Source organism: Sus scrofa, chromosome 15 (genome assembly GCF_054392235.1).
Source record: "Sus scrofa isolate SSC_HxYL_T2T_F1_AM1 chromosome 15, Sscrofa_HxYL_maternal_Yorkshire_Landrace_v2.0, whole genome shotgun sequence".
Taxonomy (NCBI): Eukaryota; Metazoa; Chordata; class Mammalia; order Artiodactyla; family Suidae; genus Sus; species Sus scrofa.
Window position 1 is genome coordinate 108,264,740 of NC_139397.1, and position 22,498 is coordinate 108,287,237.

Genomic DNA, 22,498 nt, shown 5'->3' on the forward strand with positions numbered 1-22,498 from the left:
TTCTATCCCTGGCCTAGGAACTTCCACATACTGTAGGCACAGCCAAAAAAAAAAAAAAGTATTTTCCAAAAAGGATTTTAACATTTAGTGAATTAATCCTTTTCTAATAGAAGTGACAGTTTGTACTTACATGAGATAAAATGTATCTGTCACTATGGTAGCAGGATAAATGTGGTCCACAAATTCTGATTTGCAATAAATGCAAATTTATTTCCCATTAGTCCACTGATTTGTTAGTATGAGTTCACTGATTTGTTAGTAAGGTAGGCTAAAGCTTCACCTTGAGTCTTTCTGAAGGGCTTCTCCAATTTTCCAGAGTTTTATTGAGGTTTAAAGCAGAGTAAGGAATTTTGTAGAGGTAAGAACTGGGGGAGATAGGAAACTAATACGGCCTTAACATCACTTCTCATAAAAGTGTTAGCACTGAGAAGTCCATCAAGTCATGGAATTATGGTCTTTCTGGTGCAGCTTCCTTAGCATTCCTAGAGCACAGGAACCTGTCTACAAAGTTTCCCATTCTCCATTTGCTAAAAGCCTCATGGACTTGTTTCCTTGGGGCATCTTGGCAAACCCCACCTTCTCAAGGGGACTGCCAGGAAGCAGAATGGAATAGTCAGATTTCTAGGACACCATGAACTTCCTTGCCCAACCTATTTCTCTTCTCTGCCTAACCTATTTCTTCCTAGTCTCAAAGCAATTCTCCTTCCAAAAATCCAGCCAAGGCACTTTCACTTTTCTTTGCATTCACATTGTTTATTCTACCAATTTCACAAATCCTTCCTCCATTATGAGGTTTAGATTTCTAAAACAAAAGCCAAGTTTTGTGCTTCCCCCTGGCCACATCCCTCCCTGTGATAATGATCCCAGAACCAAATACTTACTTGAATGGGAAAAGGAAAAGAGAAAAATAAAATGTGAAGCTTTTAAGGGTTAGTTTATCAGTACATTATCCCACTCTGTTTGTCCCAGATCTTTCCATCATTTGTCTCTTATCTTCCCTTTTTCATTCTCATTGCATTCCCACTTCATATTGCCCTTTTCTGGGCACTTATCATCTCACACTTGGATAATATCAACAATCTCCTTGAGTCTCCAATTCGTCTAAGCTTCCATCATCTCTTTCATCTGCAAAAGCATTTATCATTGTCTCTGTGTAATCTTTTTTTAAGCTCTATATAATCTTATGTGTTGCAGAAAGCATAAATTCTTCTGCCAACTTGAAACATTTGCATGTTAAGTTATTTCAACCTAACTTATTTTCACCTGATTCCAAGCATTCAATCTCTATTCCAAAAGACCAGTCCTTTCATTGTACCCTCCACGCTTACAATATACATTGCTGCTTCTGAATATTAACTCACATTATTTTTCTCGCCTTAACTGTCTCTAACCATTTTCTCCTCTTATATAAACTTTAACCAACGTTTAGGGCCAACTCTAAATTCACTACCACAGCCCAGTCACTCTTATGCATAGTAATTTCACCATAGTGCATATACTACTTTTTTTTTTTTTTTCTACATAGAAGCCTTTTTTCCTTGCTCCATTTCATTTCCTCCTTTCCTAGCCACGAGGGCAGAATTTCTGTTGATGCCAGCTATACAGGCTCTGTCTAAGGTTTACTTCCTTCTCCCACTCCTTCACCCCTCTTCCAACTCTTGAGTAGGTAGTTTGGTTTTCCTGGATTTCAGCTCTCTATCTGACTATACCACCATTAGGGATTCTCTGTCTCAGCTCTTTCCTTACTACCACCCTCTCCAACTGTCTTCTTAATGGAACGGCAGAACCATGCCTTTCTTTCTCAGTAGCTAGCACAACCAGCTAAGATGTCACGCCATGAAGATGATATGCAATTGTTTATGTGGAAGGCTGGCAAAGCATGCAGGCACAGAGAAAATGTGTGAGCAGTTATTAAACACACAGGACAGCAGAAAGTGTGTGGCAACCTCCTAATATTAAAGAGAAGTTGGAAGAACCAGGTTCATATCATAGCATGGACTTTTTTCCTAGTGGTATGACTCTAGACAAATCACTTAACCTTTCTGAACTTCAAGTTCTTAACTATAAGATGGGACTCCTATTTCCTACCTCTGAAAGTTGTTGTAAAGAATAAAAGACATATCTCAGTGTCTAGCACATATTTAAATGAAGGGAAATAGACTTTCTGAATAAAATTATATTTTTCATCCAGATAAAACAATTCCAAAATAAATATAATTATTTTGTTTGAAATGGAAAAAATATTGCGTTGGAGCATGACCCATGCAAGTGTCCTTTTCTGAATAAGAATAATACTTGCATCTAAAGATTTCACATTTAGAACACACAGTCAGAATACAGTGCCTGCTTGTCAAATATCCAGCAATAATTATCCTTCTTCCATGTGAAAATGATATTCAAGCCAGTTTTTAATTGTACAGCCTGCTGGTTTCCCCTATCTGCCTTCTCCCCATCTGCAGGAGATGCAGCACATTGCTTTACCCACCTTCATTCCCTCTCCTTGCAATGTGGTTTTATGGAGGTTGAGGGCTAAAGCCAGATTCCTTTACAGCCCCTTTTTCAACAGAATGGAGCTTTCACCATGGTAAACATGAAAGGAAGATACCAGTGTCCTGAAGTAGAGGTCACACTTGTGCTGCTTCTGCTCTTCCTGCTGACAAGTGTCTCTCTGCAATGTTTGGTATGAGCTCACATTACCTAATTTAATACTTAATTACATATTATGTATTTTTGAATTGTACCTTAATTATCTCACATACTTTGTTCTTTGCTCTCTCCACTAATTGCAAGCTCCCTAAAAACTGGACACAAATCTCATCTCCTTCATTGTACCCAAAGCAGAACCTGGCATGAAATGGACATTAAATCAAAATTTGTGTGGTGGAATGATCATGTGAATTACCAGTGTGGCCCCTCAACCTCTGCCTAGTCCTCTTGCTTCCAGCATGCACTCACACACACTTTATTCTGGTATCCCTCCTCAAATCAGGGAGTAGCAAAGGAATCCTATGCTTAATCTCAAAGTAGAGTTGTTCCAGCAGAAATACGGGAACAAAAAAAATAAAAATAAAAGTAAAGGATGGAACAAATTCTCAGCTCTTGACTTTCAAAATAAAGTTTTACAGCCCACACAGACAGCAAAAAATCAGAAAGTCTACAATATAGAGTATAAAATACATACATTAAACAACTTAAGGATAATGATGAAAGAAATTAGCTCTTCAGTTTAAGAAGAAACTTTTTAAAAGAATAATAGAGTGAGATGCTTATGTGAGTCTCTTAGAAGGGACTCTACCCTCCCTTAGTCCCATCCAAGAAGGTGTTAGAATCTCTAGTAAACTTGAGTACTGAAAAATTTGTCTTTGTTTCCCATCTGCTGCACTAGGAAGTAGCAAGCTAACAGACTTCAAATAAGCACTAGCATGAGAGAATAGAGATGGTTTCATGCATAACTGAAGAACTTAAGGGCTTCAGTAAGTATGGAGAGCTTTGAGCTAAATGAATGAATGAAACTTTTTCACTTTTAGAAAGAGTACAGGTAAAGAGAAAGTGAAATCCACTGAGTGTACAGCAAAATGACTAGATTAAATTTTCTGCCTCTAGATAGAGTGGAAGTTCAAAACGAAGCTTAGGTTGAGATACAAAAAATAAAGAGAACTACTTTGCAAATCCAAATTTATTGTCTGAGAAATAACATACCCACCATTATATTTATGATTGAGTGGTTAATTCATTGATCAATCAATTCACAATGAAATAAATGTTTGAGCTAGACTCAGAAGTAGAAACAATTTATAAATGGTCCTAAGTCCATTTAATGAAACCTATTAAAATAGTCATGAAATTTAAATAATAATATAATTTAATGGATCAGAAAAAAACTCAGAAAAGTACAATGGTAATTAATAAAGTTTATCTTCATACCTATAAATGTAACATTTAAGTGAGAAAATGAAAATACATGTGATCACATAATAAAAATATCATGACAGGATAAGAGTATATTAGATCATATTTTTAAAGCATTTGTTTGTTACACAGGATAGGATACGGAGAATGAGAAGACAGCAAGTGTAACACGACAAAATAATTTACTGTCTTAAGTCTTTTTATGAATCTATCAATTGATCCACCATTCATAAAGCTTAAAAGGTAAGAATTTTACCTATGTAATCTCTAGGTAATCGTCTAATGGGTTTATAAGGCCACAAGGCTATTGAAGAAGAGTGTAGAGTGCTGTAAATGTTTCAAACCAATAGGAAAAAAAAAAAAAAAAACTATTCAATTAATATCTTAAATAAATAGGCCATTTTCCCTTTATCCATAATTTGTCTCCTAACTTTACCAACAGCATTATATCAGCCCAGTAAACTAAAATCAGGGTGATGGGAAAATACTGGTCATTTGTTTCCTTCCTACCTTCGATGAGTTATTAACCAAGAGCACAGCTGGATGATTAACTACTTGTCTTAACACAAAATGTTCCGTTGTATCCTCACTGCCAGAATTTTTTTCATTTTGATTTATAACTTTCCTGGCAAGTATATTATTAACTTTACATCTCTGTACTTAACTGCCAAATGTGAACAATAAGGTATTCAACATATCAGTTTTCCCATGCTGAGCAAGCCTAATTTCTACTTGGTGAGGAAACATTCAGCAGAAAGTGCTACTTATTAGTAGGAAAATACTCCATATTTTGAAATTAAGAATTCAAACTCACATCCAGGTCAATAATTAAATGTTGTAAGCCTGGTTTAGGTTATTTTCACTTCAAATATTTTTTAGAGTGTCGTTAGTCTTACTGAATAATGTTTAGATCACATTTTTAAGTATCAATTTTAAATCACTAGAAAGGAAGATAAAAATTAAGTTCTCATACTATGTATAATCTTTGAGGATACACTTTGAAACAGATAGAAGAAATTCATTTCTTTTAACATTAATTTCTAAAACTGTAAGACCACAGGATAACAAATAACCATTGACCATGGCTGTGCATAAATGCTATAAGACCTAAGTAAGTCACAAAGTTTAACTGGCTCAGCAATAATACATCTTTCAAGAGAAGCTTCATCCAAATATATCTAGGACAGAACCAAGGAAGTCTAGAAGACACAAGTAAGCTTCATGATTAGGTATATCATGTACCAATGACTCACCCTTTTCTTACATATATGGGCTCAAGGAACAGTTTCTTACAGCCAGCTAACAGAAGAATAATGCAGAACTGCTTCATGGATTTCTATTAGATTTGTTGAGGTAAAACATCTGGAGTTCCTTAGTGGCTCAGTGGGTTAAGGAACTGGCATTGTTACTGCTGACCCAGGAACTTCTGTATATCATGGGTACAACCAAAAAAAGAGATAAAAATAGACTTATTTTTAATTCAATTAATCAACAGGAATAAATAAGCATAAGTAGGACTTAGAAGATAATAGCAATCACCATAAAAAATAAAATGTAATGTTTTCAGCAAGCAGAAGAAAACTCTGTTTATCCAAGGAAAGCAAGATTAGAGGGAAAATAAGAACAAAAAAGTAAAAAAATTAAAAAATATAAAATAAGATGAGTGAACTATATATTACCATAGCAGTAATTTATATAAATTTAAATAAGTTAAACACATTCACAAAAGAAAAAGACTCTCAGGTTGGATTGCAAAATGAGATCCCACTACATGTCAGCTATGACACCACTTAAAACAAAAAGCAGAAGTTCCCGTCGTGGCACAGTGGTTAACGAATCCGACTAGGAACCATGAGGTTGCGGGTTCAGTCCCTGGCCTCGTTCAGTGTGTTAAGGATCTGGCGTTGCCGTGAGCTATGGTGTAGGTTGCAGACACGGCTCGAATCCCGTGTTGCTGTGGCTCTGGCGTAGGCCAGAGGCTACAGCTCCGATTCGACCCCTAGCCTGGGAACCTCCATATGCCGTGGGAGTAGCCCAAAGAAATGGCAAAAAGACAAAAAGACAAAAAAAAAAAAAAAAAAAAAAAAAAGCACAGAGGTTGAAAATAATATGGAATTCAAAAAAAGCTGTAGCAGCAATCTTAATACTGAATAAAAAAGACCTTAAGGCGAAATAATCAAAAAGAATAGAGGACATTAATTCTTATAAAAGAAGCAATAAAGGGTATACATCCATCAAAGACATGGAGTACATATATTTTATAGATTTAGGCTCAAATTATATCAAGCAACAACAAATATAACAGCAGGAAGAAGTAGATAAATCAATAGGAAGATTGTGATACAACTTTTTTGGGAATGGTAGGTCAAGAAGATTTTTTAAATGAGCAGAAATGATTGAAAACCTGAATAATACATTTACATATAAAACATATAGAACTCCTCATGTAAAAATCAAAAAATATTTTCTTCTCAAATAGCTATAATTGTATGAAAACAGAGCAAGTGCTAGGCTACAAAGAAAGTCTCAACAAACTCCAAAAAATCAACATTATTTGTTTTTTTTTACTAAAGTGAAAGAAAATTTTATATTGGAAAGCAATATAGTTTAAAAATAAACTCAGCTTAAGAAATTGGAAGTGTCTAAAATAAAACTCAAATTAAAAAAGCAAATAAAAAAGGTTAAAAGAACAGCAAAAACATATTATGTCTTTTAAAAATTTTTAAAATATAAATGTCTGATAAAACTGATAATAAAAATGAATTTGACACAAATAAAACACAAAATGAAGGTTGCCAAGGGGGAGGGGGAGGGAGTGGGGTGGATTGGGAGCTTGGGGTTAATAGATGCAAACTATTGCCTTTGGAATGGATTAGCAATGGATCTTGCTGTGTAGCAATGGGAACTTTGTCTAGTCACTTATGATGGAGCATGATAACGCGAGAAAATAGAATGTGTACATGTATGTGTATCTGGGTCACCATGCTGTACAGTAGAAAAAAAAACTGTATTGGGGAAATAACAAAAAAATAACATCAGGAGTTCCCATTGTGGCTCAGTGGTTAACGAATCCGACTAGGAACCATGAGGTTGCAGGTTTGGTCCCTGGCCTTCCTCAGTGGGTTAAGGATCCGGCATTCCCGTGAGCTGTGGTGTAGGTCGCAGATGCGGCTCGGATCCCGCGTTGCTGTGGCTCAGGTGTAGGCCGGTGGCTACAGCCCCAATTAGACCCCTAGCCTGGGAACCTCCTATACCGTGGGAGCAGCCCAAGAAATGGCAAAAAATGATAATAATAATAATAATAATAATAATAATAATAACATCAAATGATACACTTACTAAAAAAAGGGAAGTAACTATAGACATAAGATTTTTTTAAATAATAAACTACTTTGTATCAGCTATATGCTAATAAATTTTTAAACCTAGAGGAAATAAATAGATTGCTAAAAGAGTACAAAATGCAAAGTTGCACAAACAGAAATAAGAAACCTGAAAAGACAAATATATACTAAAGCAATATAAGTGGTAGTCAAAAAATAGTCAAAGTCTATAAAAGTGACAGTTTTTTCCTCTTCCCTTCCCAGAATAAAATCAGCATAGACTTGTAAAGATTTTCCTTTCAGCACTGTCTAGGATCTTTTAATACTTTACAAATATTATTAATAACAATGTATTATCATTGTCTTCTCTGTTATCTTAAAGATAATGCATCTAGTTTATTCATTAAGTATAATATTTGCCAAAAGTTTTTAATATATAAATATCTTTATCAAGTCCAAGAGTTTCTTTCTTCTAGTTTTCTAAGTTTTTAACCATAAATATTTTCTGAACTTTATTAAAAATTTCCCACATACAATTAAAATTATAATATATTACTTCTTCTTAGCCAATTAATGTATTACTTAAGTGAATTACTCTAGGGATTTTTGGGATGTTGAAGCAGTCCAGACATTCCTCAGATGAGCCCTATTGGATTGTGATGTATTTGTATTCATATTATTTATGAATTAATTATGAATGTATTCAATGTCATTTATTTATTAAAATAATAATTTAAATTATATGATCACCCACCTAGAAGAATAGACAGTATCAACAGCCTTTTATTACTAATGAGAGATTTCAGAACTACTATAAAATACATGATAAACTTATTCTCCATTACAATTTCTCCTTCTTTTCCAGTTTTATTAAGAAATAAATACATACAGGACTGTATAAGTTTAAGGTGTACAGTATGATTTGACTTTATAATTTTTTTAAGTTGTGGCTGGCATTAGGATCTGACTAAGAGAAAGTGGGATTGATGATTCATTTAGTTTAAGTTTAGTGGAATATATTTGTACTTCACGTCATTCCTACACATAGTGAAGTAATTGCTAACCTTCTTAGAATAAGAAGGATTTCCAGGAGTTCCCGTCGTGGTGCAGTGGTTAACGAATCCGACTAGGAACCATGAGGTTGCGGGTTCGATCCCTGCCCTTGCTCAGTGGGTTAATGATCCGGCGTTGCCGTGAGCCCTGGTGTAGGTTGCAGATGCGGCTCGGATCCCGCGTTGCTGTGGCACTGGCGTAGGCCTGTGGCTACAGCTCTGATTCGACCCCTAGCCTGGGAATCTCCATATGCTGCGGGAGCAGCCCAAGAAATAGCAAAAAAAAAGACAAAAAAAAAAAAAAAAAGAAGAAGGACTTCCAGGAATCCTACTATGAGCCACTGTGCTGATCCACCTGTTACTATAACATAGACACATAGGTAGAGTGTTCTACACCTCCTAGCAGGAAATATGTGCATAAATAAAGGCAAAAAAACTTACAACCCCTAGCCTGGGAACCTCCATATGCTGCAGGTGCGGCCCTAAAAAGACCAAAAAAAAAAAAAAAAAAATACAAAAAACCCCAAATATTTGCCAAAAAAAAACTATTTAAAATAATAAAATAAGTAAAGTTGCAATAAATAAGATTAACATACAGAAATGTTACTTTTCCATATACTAATAATGAACTATTAGAAAAAGAAATCAAAAAAACATCTGTATCAAAAAGAATAAAATACCTGGGAATACATTTACCAAGAAGTTAAAAGACCTGTACTCTGAAAACTGTAAGACAATGAAGAAATAAATTGAAGAAAATACAAATAATTGAAAAGATATCCCATGTTCATGGACTGGAAAAATTAATATTGTTAAAATTACCATACTACCCAAAGCAATCTACAGATTTAATGCCATCCCTATCAAAATTCTTTCACAGAATTTGAATAATCCTAACATTTGTATGTCTGAAAGATTCCAAATAGCCAAAGCAATCTTGAGAGAAAAGAACAGAGCTGGAGGTATCACATTCCCTAACTTCAGACAATACTACAAAGCTACAGTAATCAAAGCAGTATGGTATTGGCACAAAAACAGGCATATAGATCAATGGAACAGAATAAAGAGCCCAGAAATAAATCCACATATACATGGTCAATTAATCTAGGACAAAGGAGGCAAGAATATACAATGAGTAAAAGACAGTCTCTGCAATAAGAAGTGGGAAAACTGGATAGCTACTTGTAAAAGTATGAAATCAGAACACATTCTCACATCATATACCAACAACAACAACAAAAAAAAAAAACCTCAAAATAGAGTAAAAACCTAAATGTAAGACCTGAAATCATAAACTCCTAGGAGAAAACACAGGCAGTACACTCTGACACAGATCTCAGCAACATTCTTTGGCTATCTCCTCAGGGAAGGAAAACAATACAAAAATTAAACAAATGAAACTGACAAAACTCAAAGGCCTTACACAGAAAAGGAAATCATCAACAAAATGAAAAGTCAATCTATGAATGAGAGAAGATTATCTGCAAATGATATATCTGATAAGGGATTAATATCCAAAATATATAGAGAAATCATACAACTCAATATCAGAAAACAAACACCCAAATTTTAAAATGGGCAAAGAATCTGAATAGGCAGAACCTATTCCAAAGAAGACATACAGATGGCCAATAGGTACATGAACAGATACTCAACATCACTAATCATCAGGGAAATACAAATCAAAACCACACTGAGATAACACTCACACCTGTCAGAATGGCTATTATCTAAAAGACAATAAAAATGTTGGTGAGGATGTAGAGAAAAGAAAACTTTAGTACAATGTTAGTGAACCCTAGTACTACCAGGGTTAGAACCCTAGCACAATGTAAATTGCTAAGGTCTATGGAAAACTGTATGGAAGTTCATGGTTTTTTTTTCATTTTTTAAAGTTTTACTAAAGTATAGTTGATATACAATTTTGTGCTAATTTCTGCTGTACAACAAAGTGATTCAGTTATACATATACACAGAGCCATTCTTTTTCCTTATTTTAAGGGTGTATAATTGTGTTATTCCTGCATTGGTAGTATAAAAACACATCTTAAATGCAGTGTTTTATTCAATAACTCTGACTTCTTAGGTATCTCATTTACCATAACATCCTTAATGAAAATTATCCACCCATGCCAACACACTGCACAATACACACTGAATATGTTAAGAAAAATCCCTAGTTTTCTGAGAAAAAAAACATACAACTATATTCATATAATTATACAATTATAAGTACTTCAATTCATATAATTAAACTATAATTATACAATTATATACATCACAATAAAGAGCAATTCACATTTAAGAAAATACAAAACTTGCATAGCAATTAAATTCCTAATAACCAGCTTTCACATGAGCTTTTATCTAACCTAAGTTACCATGTCTATTAAAATAATTTTCAGCAATTTACTACATAAAATTACCAATACAGCATATGTACTAATCAAAGGTAATGGTTGCGGTATTTAGAATGATGCAAAATTTGATATAAAATAATAGTCTTTATACAGCAGTATAAATGTTGAAAGGAGCTGGATGAATTTATCCCCAAAAGAAAGTCATTAATCTTTTTTGCCACAGCTAAGACTTTCTCTTACCTAATGCATGATGCAGATTTCTATGTTCTATCCATTTTAGAGAAGGGATTATAAACTAGTTGTCCCATGTACCATAATTAAATTGACCTATTCAGGTGATCACACGGGAAAAAAGAAAGGACTATTCCTTAAAGAGTTCCATCCTTCCACAGTTACTAATGAATACAGGTCACTTACCCACTACAACACAGTAAGCAGAAATCACTTCCCTTGTACCATGAGAAGAAGCTCCTGTTGTATAGACATATTTATTTTGTCTAAACAACTTACTAAAACCCAGAATTTAAAATAGAGGTTTAACTAAAAGAAAGTTACTGTGATTTACCAAAGATTTAAGTTATAACATGTATCATTAATGTTCAAAAATAGGATTTTTGATGCATGCTTTCTGGCCTAAGCTAATTTGACTCTGAAACTGTCAAGTTGTGTTTTTTTAATTTGTTTTTTCTTTTTAAGGGCACGCCTAAGGCATGTGGAAGTTCCCGGGCTAGGGGTTGAATCAGAACTGCAGCTGCCAGCCTACCCCACAGCCACAGCAACGCAGGATCCCAGCCATGTCTGCGACCTATGCTGCAGCTCATGGCAACGCCAGATCCTTAACCACTGAGCGAGACCAAGGATTGAACCCGCATCTTCACGGATACTAGTTGGGTTCTCAACCTGTTGAGCCACAACAGGAACTTCCTCAAGTTCTTTTGATTAATGTTGATATCCTCCAACAATCTTGAAGTATATATGTCTGATATTAATAGAGCTATGCCAACTTTCTTGTAGTTGCTATTTGCTTATTATTTTCCATCCTTTTACTTTCAAACTTTCCCTGTCCCTATACGATAGATGAATATTATGTGTATAGCTGATTTTATTTTTGTTGTATTTTATCTTTCAATCTGGTGATCTCTGTCTTTTAACTGGGGAAACTTGGTACAGTTGATTTGACTGTGATCATTCAAACTTCTTTTAAAAGCTTTTGAAATATCTACATTCTGATTTTATGTTGTTTATTAATTGATCATGTATTAACTGTGAATTTCAGGAGGACATTAGCACTGATAAAGATAAGAACCATTGTTCCATGATAATGTGACCAAATGAACTCTTGGTTATGTCTACATAAATTACATAATTCCAAAATCAATATTCCAAATACATTTGGAGTAAATCCATGGGCAAAATAAAAGGCTTCCTTTGACAAAGTTATTCAACAATTTTTAGTTTATTCGTGTTACTTTTCCACTGTTTCTGGCTTTCATAATGAAATGAAAACTAACAACTCAGTACACAGGTGAACTATACCATGCACTCAATTATTCCTCATTCATTAATTATAGATATAAACCCCATGTGTCAATATCCTGTATTACCTTCACCTAAATATTTATCAGACTAGTAATAATAAAGTTAACATATATAGTGCATAGTATACTAGTAATAATAATTGATGTTGACATATATACTGCATAGCATTGTTCTATGTACTTTACACATTTTGACTCATTTAATACAAGTCAGTTATCTTGCCATAATGGACATCAAATAACTTCCTATTATTTTTAGTTCTTTCAATCATCTCAGAAATTAAGAATTTTCTGTTCTCTACCTCTAATTCTTTACTCCCTACCTCTCTTTATCTCTCTCCTTCTCTCTCCATAGCCTTTTTTCCAGGTTTAGGAATAAGCAGTATTATGGACTAAATGTTTGTGTTCCTGGCAAAAAAAAATTCATATGTCAAAATCCTAAATCTCAATGTTATTATGTTAGGATATAGGGCATTTGGGAAGGTGATAGGCTATGAGGATAGAGCCATTATTAGTGGGATTTGTGCCCTTATAAAAATGCACCCCAGAAAACTTTCTCTTGCTTCTTCCATCATGTGAGTATATAGCAAAAAGATGGCCATCTATGAACCAAGAAACAGGCCTTCATCAGACACCAAATCTGCTGGCATCTTGATCTTGGACTTTCCAACCTGCAGAAGCATGAAATAAAACTCCATTATTTATAAGCCCCCCAGTCTATGGTATTTTGTTATAGCAGCCCACTTGACTAAGACAGGAAGTATGGTAAAGTTGAAAGAGCAATGGAATCTGAAGTCAAACAGACATGTTTTGAACAGCACTTCTAAACCAGTTGATGGCTTGGCAGCTCTGAACAAATTCCCACTGTTTCTTCATCTGCCAAATGCAAATATCAATATATACTCTGCAGAGTCATTGTGAGACTTAAACGAGATAATATAGTAAAGTCAAAGTTCAACACATATTAATTAGTCCTCTCCTCTGCATCACATTTCTAGAGTCAACAGAATTAAAAACATTTTATTCTAAAAGCAACAACATACATTTTTATCTGTAATTTCAATAAGCAATTTTCAGAAATATCTACTCTGACTACCCTCTAAAATAAAACACATTCACACTACATAACACACACAACTCACACACAAAATGTATACACACTATACACAGAATTATCCTCAACATACATGCCATCTATGTATACAAAACATACAACATAACACACATAAATAATCTATTTACATAAATACACATATACACACACATATATCTATATACCTAAACCATACTTTATTTTCTTCATAGCTTTTATTCAGTATCTGAAATTATACAATTGATTAGATTACTTGTTAAATACCTATGTTCAAGCACTAACGGAAGAGGAAAGCAGCCCATCTGTAAGTGCTTAAAAAAAAGCTAAGTCTGACAGGGTAACATGTGATTCATTTTTTTAAGTGAATTCTTACTTTGTGCCTAAAAGCAAAGAGGCAAAATGGTGGGGGAGGAAAAGTTTCTATACACTTGCACTTACATTCTAATAGTCCCTATTACTTATGCTCTTAGAAAATTCAATTATATATTTACTCTGACATTCAAAATTGACTTCAGATTAACTAAAATTTTGTTATTATAAATAGCATAAAATTATTTCATGGATATATTTCAAGCTTATATTATGTCCAGTTCTTTAAAACTACTTTATGTCATTCAAATTTGCATACTATATATATAAAACACTGAAAATGAATAAATATTTTACTATTTGCTAACACATATGAAATTTTTCTATTATATAAGAAACTATAAATGGTAATATTTATGCAAGTGGATTAGAAGGAGAATTTTCACTTTTAATTTTAAGCCCTTCTGAATAGTTTATGTTTTACAAAGCGAATAATACATTCGCAAACAAGTACATATAGATCTGTCTAAAATATAATCATTATAAAAAGGAAAATACCCCTTTTTTTTCTGCTGAAGCATTTTTGAATAACCAGGTATATTAAAAAATTACATTTCAAAAGACAAAACTTGTTTGACTTGTTAGGCCATTACTTCATCTTGTCTGTAGACTTTCATTGTAAAAACAAGATTTTTTTTTCTTGAATACCTTTCATGAACTTATTACACCTCTCAGTTTGATGTTAGAACTGTTTCAGGGGGTGAATTTTGCAAGCCAATCAGTTAGTACTAAATGCAATGACTTCATATTTTGGGAAAGTTGACATCTTTTAAAAAACAGTTTTTCATATGCTACACTTGGCACAAACTTCAGAATGCCCAGGATTGTTCTGGATCATTTCATGGCAAAATTAATTTCTGTATTACCTCACTTTCTCCCCTAAAGGATGCATTTTTTTTTCTATTCAAGTTAAGCAGACATTAATATCTCAATAGGGAAAATATGACTCTCTCAATTTTTATAATAGCCTTTTCAGTCTCAAACATTACACTATTGGTTACAGTTACTGCTTGATAACTACAAAAGGTCCTTTTCAGTTCAGTTCAGTTCAACAGTTATTGATCATTATATATCACAAACTGCATTAGGCTCAAGTTACAAAGATAGATAAGTATTCTCTTCTGTCTAAACTATTCATCAACAAAAGAGAATTTCAGCATCGTCACTGAGGACTAAGGACCCACAAAGGACAGAAACCTCTTTTGTTTCTACTTTTCAAATAAGTATACATTCTTTCATTTATATTGGTATTTCTGTCTTATAAGTTCCTACTTGGTAAAATCCCTTTATACCTTGCTTTGTGACAGGCTTTATAAATAGCTATGAATAATCAGACTCAAAATAGCATTCCTTGTCAATGACAATGATGAGAAGTATCTGAGAAGAAATGTCGCAGGGACATATAATAAAGAGTCTCAGAATCATGTGAAACTAAATTTAATATGAGAAGCTTAAATTCTAAGAGAATAAGAAAGAACAGAGCTGATAGCGGAAAGCGGGAAGGAGAAAAAGAAAGAATATGAACACTAATTTAATCAGTTCTATAATTCCTATGTGCTACATGCAGAAATATCTCGATCTTAGGAAATGCCTTTAATCTTCCATGTAACTAAGGTCAGGGCATGGCTTCCAGATACCTGCTTTGAACTTTTTTTTTTTAAGCAGTGAAATAAGGTATAGTTGAGTTTTGCTGAAAAGCACACAAATTAAGAGAACTTATCCTTGAAATCAACTTTTTTTCAAGAAAAAAAATCCTATGAGGAAACGGAAAGCACACAAATTAAGAGAACTTATCCTTGAAATCAACTTTTTTTCAAGAAAAAAATCCTATGATGAAACGGAAAGCAACCTATATAAACCCTATCTGAGAAAGCAGACATAAAAGAAGTATCAGGTCAAAGGACAATTTTTGAGTTAGAAAAGAATACTTTACTGTGAAGAAAGTGTAATAAGAAAAATGAAATGACACTTGCACAGTGCATAAGTGACATAGCATGGATTGGGCAAAAATCTTCATTAATATTGACTTAATTAAATCATTGTTTTTCATATTTCTTTTTCTTTCCTGGGACATATCAAAGTTGAGATCTCTTTTTTGAGGGGGAAAGATTCAGATTCCTATGGTTGTTGAAGCCCCTGTGGTCCAATTTTACCTTTTTTTAGTTTTATGATCACTCTTAGAACTTATACTATGACCTCAAAATAATCTTTAATAAATTGCACTATTTACATAAATGACTGCTAGAGAACCAATTTTATGGAATAAATCAAAAGCTGCATTTATATATAACATGTGTTGTTAAGGATGCATTGCTTCAAAATAATTATCTAAGATCCACTTTTTCCTTAGTATTACATGGAAGGCACAAAAGGAAACCACAGCTAGGATCTTCAAAGAAATTTTTACAAAGAATTTTTTTGTGTTGTGACTTACCAGAAAGAGTATCTCCATTCAAACGAATCTTCTAAGAAGAATATCTGGTACTTACTGTAAGAAAGTGTGCATTCAGATCAAGGGATATGGGGGATATAAATAAGATATAAATGAATAAGTAAACATAAACACAAAAATCACTACTGTATAGCAGTTTATAAATTGTCCTTTCACACTATAGATCTCTTTAAAAATACTTTCTAAATAAATGAAAATGAAGCACCCTAATCTTCAATACCATTAATGGGAAGTATGATGGCTTAGATTTAATATGCTCAGAATAAAATGTAAAGAAAATATTATATACCAAAATATAGGTGTATCCAAATATATTTTTAAATATGGTATACATGTGTATTTTACGTACATAAAGTACATGAAATGGAGAAAACTCAAATCTCAAACTAGTGAATGTAGGAAATAGGCTTTCAGAAGGTTTGTATTTAGAATGGTTCTACAGAGGTAAAGTGTAAAATGTCATCAAGGAAGCTAATTTAAAGGAAGATAAAAGAGTTATCGAATAAACTACTTATTTTTTTACTTCTACACCAATCAGCTTTACCAAATAGCATTACTTCACGACTGTATTTTGCTGGATATTCTGGAGGTCCTATTTTAATTTATTGATCAATAATGTGTATAATAATTTATTGATTTCATGATTTTTTTATCTTCAAAATGGAGGCAATGGCTTCTGCTAACTAATATGATGTCTGTGTGTTGTTTATAGCATATGTTATACACTATTAGCAATGTTTAAATTCTTACAGAGAGAATGCTACCTTTCCAAATTATTCTGACTTTTAGGATAATAACAGAGTTTTCCCAGTACAGTGCTATCTATTATTACAAGTCTGGAAGGGATCTCATACCTAATTGGTCCAAGTTCTGGCCTCAAGATAGGTCCAAAGTGCTTAATAAACAACATCACTTAAAGCTGTGATATTTGAAAATAATTACATAGACATCTGGAATTCAGAGGCAGTGAATAAAAGGGAAAAAATTAGTTTTATACTGCATGACCCTTTCTACTAGCATGTTAACAAAGTTCCAAGATTAGCAGAGGTTAGAACAGTGGAAAGATATTATCAATCCTGACTGGAGATGCTTTCAACTCAGCCCAAATTTCACTTGGCTCTCACTCTTCCTGTCCTCTAAAAGGAGAGTAAGCTCTCTTTGCTCTTTTTTCTATTTTTCAGGCACACAGGGAGATTTTCCACAATGCGTATAGGCAAAGGCTGCCTTTATGGCATCAATAAAATATTACACTTTTTTTATTCTTTGATTCTCCCTATTGGTTGCTTGAATTTTTTATGCTTATAATCTTTGCATTTTTCACTGATAATGGTTAGTACTGATATTTGATCACCTTCTAAGATCTTGCATCTCAAATTCTGCTTCTCTTTATATATTTATCCTTTTCTAGCCTATCAATAATGAAGAATAATACAATTATTTTATTACCAAATACATTGTATCTTCCATAGTTTACCCAATATAAGATTTAAGATGAGGCCTCGGGGCTCTCTAATTTCTTTACTATTTTCTTGATTTATTTAAAAAACAAAATCTAATACATTTATGGCATTAATAGTAAATTTTTTTAATTAATTTGCTACTGAAATACAGTTGATGTACACTGTTATGTTAGTTTCAGGTGTACTTCATATTCATTTAACGTTTACATATATTACTAAATAATCACTGCCATAAGTCTAATAAGCATTTGTCCCCATAAAAAGTTATTATAATATTGACCATATTCCTTATGTTGTGTATTATATCCCCAAAGATTATTTATTTTATAACTGGAAGTTAAGTATTTCTTAATCACCTTCACTTGTTTACCCAACCCCACATCCCTTTTGGCAATTATCCGCTTACTATCTGTATCTGAGTCTGTTTTCATTTTGTTTTGTTTGTTTAGTTTTTCTACACATTAAGTGAGATCACATCGTATTTTTCTTTCTCTGTCTGGCTTCACTTTCTGTGACACCCTCGAGGGCCCATCCTTGTCAAAAATGGCAAAATTTCTTTTTTTATGGCTAACACTCTACTGTATTTATATAACACATATTTTAAAATTCATTCATCCACTGGGGGACACTTAGGCTGTTTCCACATCTTAACTATTTTAAATAGTGCTACAATGAACAATAAACTTAGTTCTTATTTTCTTCAGATAAACACCTAGAGACCTATCATATGGTAATTCTAATTTTAATTTCTTGAGGATCCTCCAAACTGTTTTCCATAGAGGCTGCACCAATTTACAATCTCACCAACAGTGCATGAGGGTTCCTTTTTCTCCACAGCCTCACCAACATTTGTTATGTATAACTTTTTGATGATAGCTGTTCTGACAGGTTTGAGGTGATATCTCATTGTTTTGACTTCCATGTCCCTGACAATTAGAAATACTGAGGATATTTTCAAGTGTCTGTCAGCCATCTCTATATCGTCTTTGGAAAAAAGTCTATTAAGATCTTCTGCCTGTTTTTTGAGCTGTTTGGGTTTTTTATATTGAGTTGTATGTGTTCCTTGCATGTTTTGGATATTAACCCCTTATCGGATACATTGGTTCCAAATATCTTCTCCCATTCCGGAGGCTACATTTTTGTTTTGTTGCTGGTTTCTGTCGCTGCGAAAAAGCTTTTAAGTTTTATTAGGTCCTATATTTTTATTTTTGCTTTTGCTTCCCTTGCCCAAGGAGACATACCAAAAAGATATATTGCTAAGACTGTTCTTTTTTCTTCTAGGAGATTTATGGTTTCAGGTCTTACATTAAAGTCTTTAAATTTTGAGTTTATTTTTGTATGTGTTGAGGAAAGTAGTTCAATTAGATTATTTTACATGTAGCTGTGCAGTTTTCCCAACACAATTTACTGAGGGAGAGTCTTTCCCCCTTTATGAATTATTGCCTCCTCCCTTATATATTAATTAACCACAAAAGTGTGGGTTTATTTCTCGGCTCTCTATTCACTTCCACAGATGTATGGGCCTGTTTTGGTTCTGGTACCATACTATTTTGATTACTATAGTTTTATAGCATAGTTTAAAATCAGGGAGTGTGATACGTCTGACCTTTGGTTCTTTTTTTTTTTAAATTGCTTTAGCTACTTGGATTCTTTCGTGTTTCCATACAAACACGAACTAGTTTTACAGAACTAGAATTATTTGTTCTAGTTCTGTTAAAAAAAAAAAATACCATTGGTATTTCAACAGGGTTTGCATTGAATCTGTAGACTGTCTTGGGTAGTATGGTTATTTTAACAATATTAATTCTTCCAATATATGTGCATAATACATCTTTCCATTTGTGTCATCATCGGTTTCTTTCATCAATGTCTCATAGTTTTCTGAGTACAAGTCTTTTATTTCCTTGGTTAGATTTACTCCTAGGTATTTTATTCTCTTTAGTGCAGTTGTAAATGAGATTGCTTCCTTAATTTCTCTTTGTGTTAGTTCACTTTTAGTGTATGGAGATGCAACAGATTTCTGCTCATTAATTTTGTATCCTGCAACTTACTGAATTCATTGACGAGTTCTAGTAGGTTTTTTTTTTTTTGGTAGAATCATTAGTATTTTCTATGTATAGTGTCATGTCATCAGCAAATGGTGACAGTTTTACTCTTTCCTTTCAATTTGGATTCTTTTTATATACTTTTTATTTTCTGACTGCTTGACTGCTGTGGTTGGACTTCAAATACTACACTGAATAAAAGCAGCCAAAGCAGGCATCATTTTCTAGTCCCTGATCTTAGAGGAAATGCTTTCAGCTTTTTATCATTGAGTATGATGTTGGTTATAGATATGTCATATATGGCCTCTTATGTTGAGGCACGTTCCCTCTGTATCCTCTTTGTTCAGTTTTTATAAATGAATAAATTTTTTTCAAAAGATTTTTATGCATCTATTGAGATAATTATATTATTTTTATCTCAGTTGTTAATGAGGTGCATCACATTGTTGAACCATCCTTGCATCCCTAAAATAAATCCTATTTGATCACAGTGCATGAGCCTTTTAATGTATTATTGATTTCAGTTTACTAGTATTTTGTTGCAGACTTTTGCATCTATGTTCATCAGGGATAATGACCTGTAATTTTCTTTTTATGTAGTGTCTTTGTCGGGTTTTGATATCAGGTGTGATGCTGGCCTTGTAGAATGAAATCAGAAGCATTCCTTCCTCTTCAATGTTTTGGAATAGTGTGAGAATAAAAGGTATTAAATCTTCTTTAAATGTTTGGTATAGCTCACCTGTAAAACCATCTGGCCCTGGACTTTTGCTTGTTTGGAGTTCTTTTTATTACTAAAACAATTTCACTACTGGTAATCAGTAACATTATATTTTCTATTTCTTCTTGATTCAGTCTTGAGAGAGTATACATTTCTAGGATTAATCCATTTCTTCCAGGTTATCCAACTTATTGGGATATAATTGTTAACAGTATTCTCTTATGATACTTGGTATTTCTGGGGCATTGGTTATACTTCTTTTGCATTTCTTTTTCTTTTTTTTTTTTAATTTTCCTTTTTTTTGTCTTTTTGCTATTTCTTTGGGCCGCTCTCGCAGCATATGGAGGTTCCCAGGCTAGGGGTCTAATCGCAGCTGTAGCCACTGGCCTACGCCAGAGCCACAGCAACGCAGGATCCGAGCTGCGTCTGCAACCTACACCACAGCTCACAGCAATGCCAGATCATTAACCCACTGAGCAAGGGCAGGGACCGAACCCGCAACCTCATGGTTCCTAGTCGGATTCGTTAACCACTGTGCCACGATGGGAACTCCATGCATTTCTGATTTAATATCTTGGGACCTCCCTATTTTCTTGCAGAGTCTGGTTAAAAGTTTATCTATTTTTTTTATTTTTTCAAAGATACAGCTTTCAGTTACATTTATCTTTTTAGTTGTTTTAGTCTCCAATTAATTTGTTTATACTGTCATCTTTGTTATTTACTTCTTTTTACTAACTTTGAGTTTCATTTGCTCTTTTTTCTCTAGGTCCTTTAGGAAAAAGTTTAGATTGTTTGAGATTTTTCTTGTTCCTTGTAGTAGGCTTATGTTGCTCTAAACTTCACTCTTAGAATTGCTTTTTGCTGCATCTCACTGATTTTGTATCATTATGTTTCCATTTTCATTCGTTTGTAGGTATTTTTTATTTCCTCTTTAACTCCTTAAGTGACCATTTGTATACTAGCATATTGTTTACACTTTACGTTTGTGTTTTTTGCAGTTTTTTTTTTCCTGTAATGATTTTTAGTTTCATACCATGTGGTTGGAGAAAAAAACACTTGCTATAATTTCAATCTTAAATTTATTGAGACTTGTTTTGTAGCCTAGTATGTGATCTATTCTGGAGAATGTTCCATGTGTACCTAAAAGAATGTGTATTCTGCTGCTTTGGGAAGTAATATCCCATATATATATGTATGGGATAATCATGTAATGGGATCATCATGTAATGTCCTTCTTTCTCTCCTGTTACAGACTTTCCTTTAAAGTCTGTTTGGCCTGATATAAATATTGTTACCCCAGCTTTCTTTTTCTTTCCATTCATATAGAATAACTTTTTCCATCCCCTCACTTTCAGTATCTGTGTGTCTTTAGGTCTGAAGTGAATCTCTTGTAAGCAGTATATGTAATGGTCTTTTTTTTTTTTTAATCCATTCAGTCACTGCGTCTTTTGATTGGAGCATTTATTCCTTTTACATTTAAAGTGATTATTGATAGGTATGTAATTATTGTCATTTGTTGCCTGTTTTCTAGTTGTTTTTGTATTACCCTTTTTGTTCCTTTCTTCTTTTGGTCTCTTCCGTTGAGATTTGATGACTATCTTTACTATTATATTTGGGCTTCTCTCTGTGTGTGTATCTATTATTAAAGTATTTTATTAGTGATTTCTATGATATTCATACATAGAGAGAGAGTTGATAATCTCTTAAATTCAAACACATTCTAACAATCCTGCATTTTTACCCTCCCTCCATTCATGTTTTATGTTTTGGGCATAATACTTTACATCTTTTATTTTGTATATAATAAAGTAGTATAATCTACTAACTTTCTTGTATGTTAGTCTTTACCAATGACTTTTTTTCCTGTCATAGTTTTCTTATTTCTAGTTAAGGCTTTTTCTTTTCCACTTAGAGAAGTCCCTTTAACATTTTTTGTAAAGTTGGTTTGATGGTGAACTCTTTTAGCTTTTGCTGGTCTATAAAACTTTTTAATCTCACCTTAAAATCTGAATTTTTTTTTCCTTTCATCACTTTGAATATATTGTCACTCCCTTCTGGTGTACAAAGTTTCTGCTGAAAAGTCAGCTGATTGTCTTATGGAAGTTCCTTTGTACGTAACTAGTTATTTTTGCTCTTGCTTTTAAAATTCTCTTTATCTTTAATTCTTACAATTTTACTT

At 33.3% G+C, this 22,498-nt stretch overlaps 1 long non-coding RNA gene across 6 annotated transcripts in view; it reads right to left on the bottom strand.

The window, feature by feature from the left end:
• The window catches only part of LOC146396040 (uncharacterized), a 181,276-nt gene that overhangs the window by 103,907 nt on the left and 54,871 nt on the right, over window positions 1-22,498 (bottom strand). Inside the window, exon 1 of one of the 6 annotated variants that reach the window (XR_014829379.1) lies at window positions 16,079-16,132. The exons of 3 other annotated variants lie outside the window; for them this stretch is intronic. This is a non-coding gene — a long non-coding RNA (uncharacterized LOC146396040). Of the gene's footprint in view, window positions 1-2,485; window positions 2,620-5,162; window positions 5,265-16,078; window positions 16,133-22,498 lie in introns of those variants that run through there. 2 more of the 6 variants (XR_014829377.1, XR_014829378.1) reach the window with 2 other exon arrangements.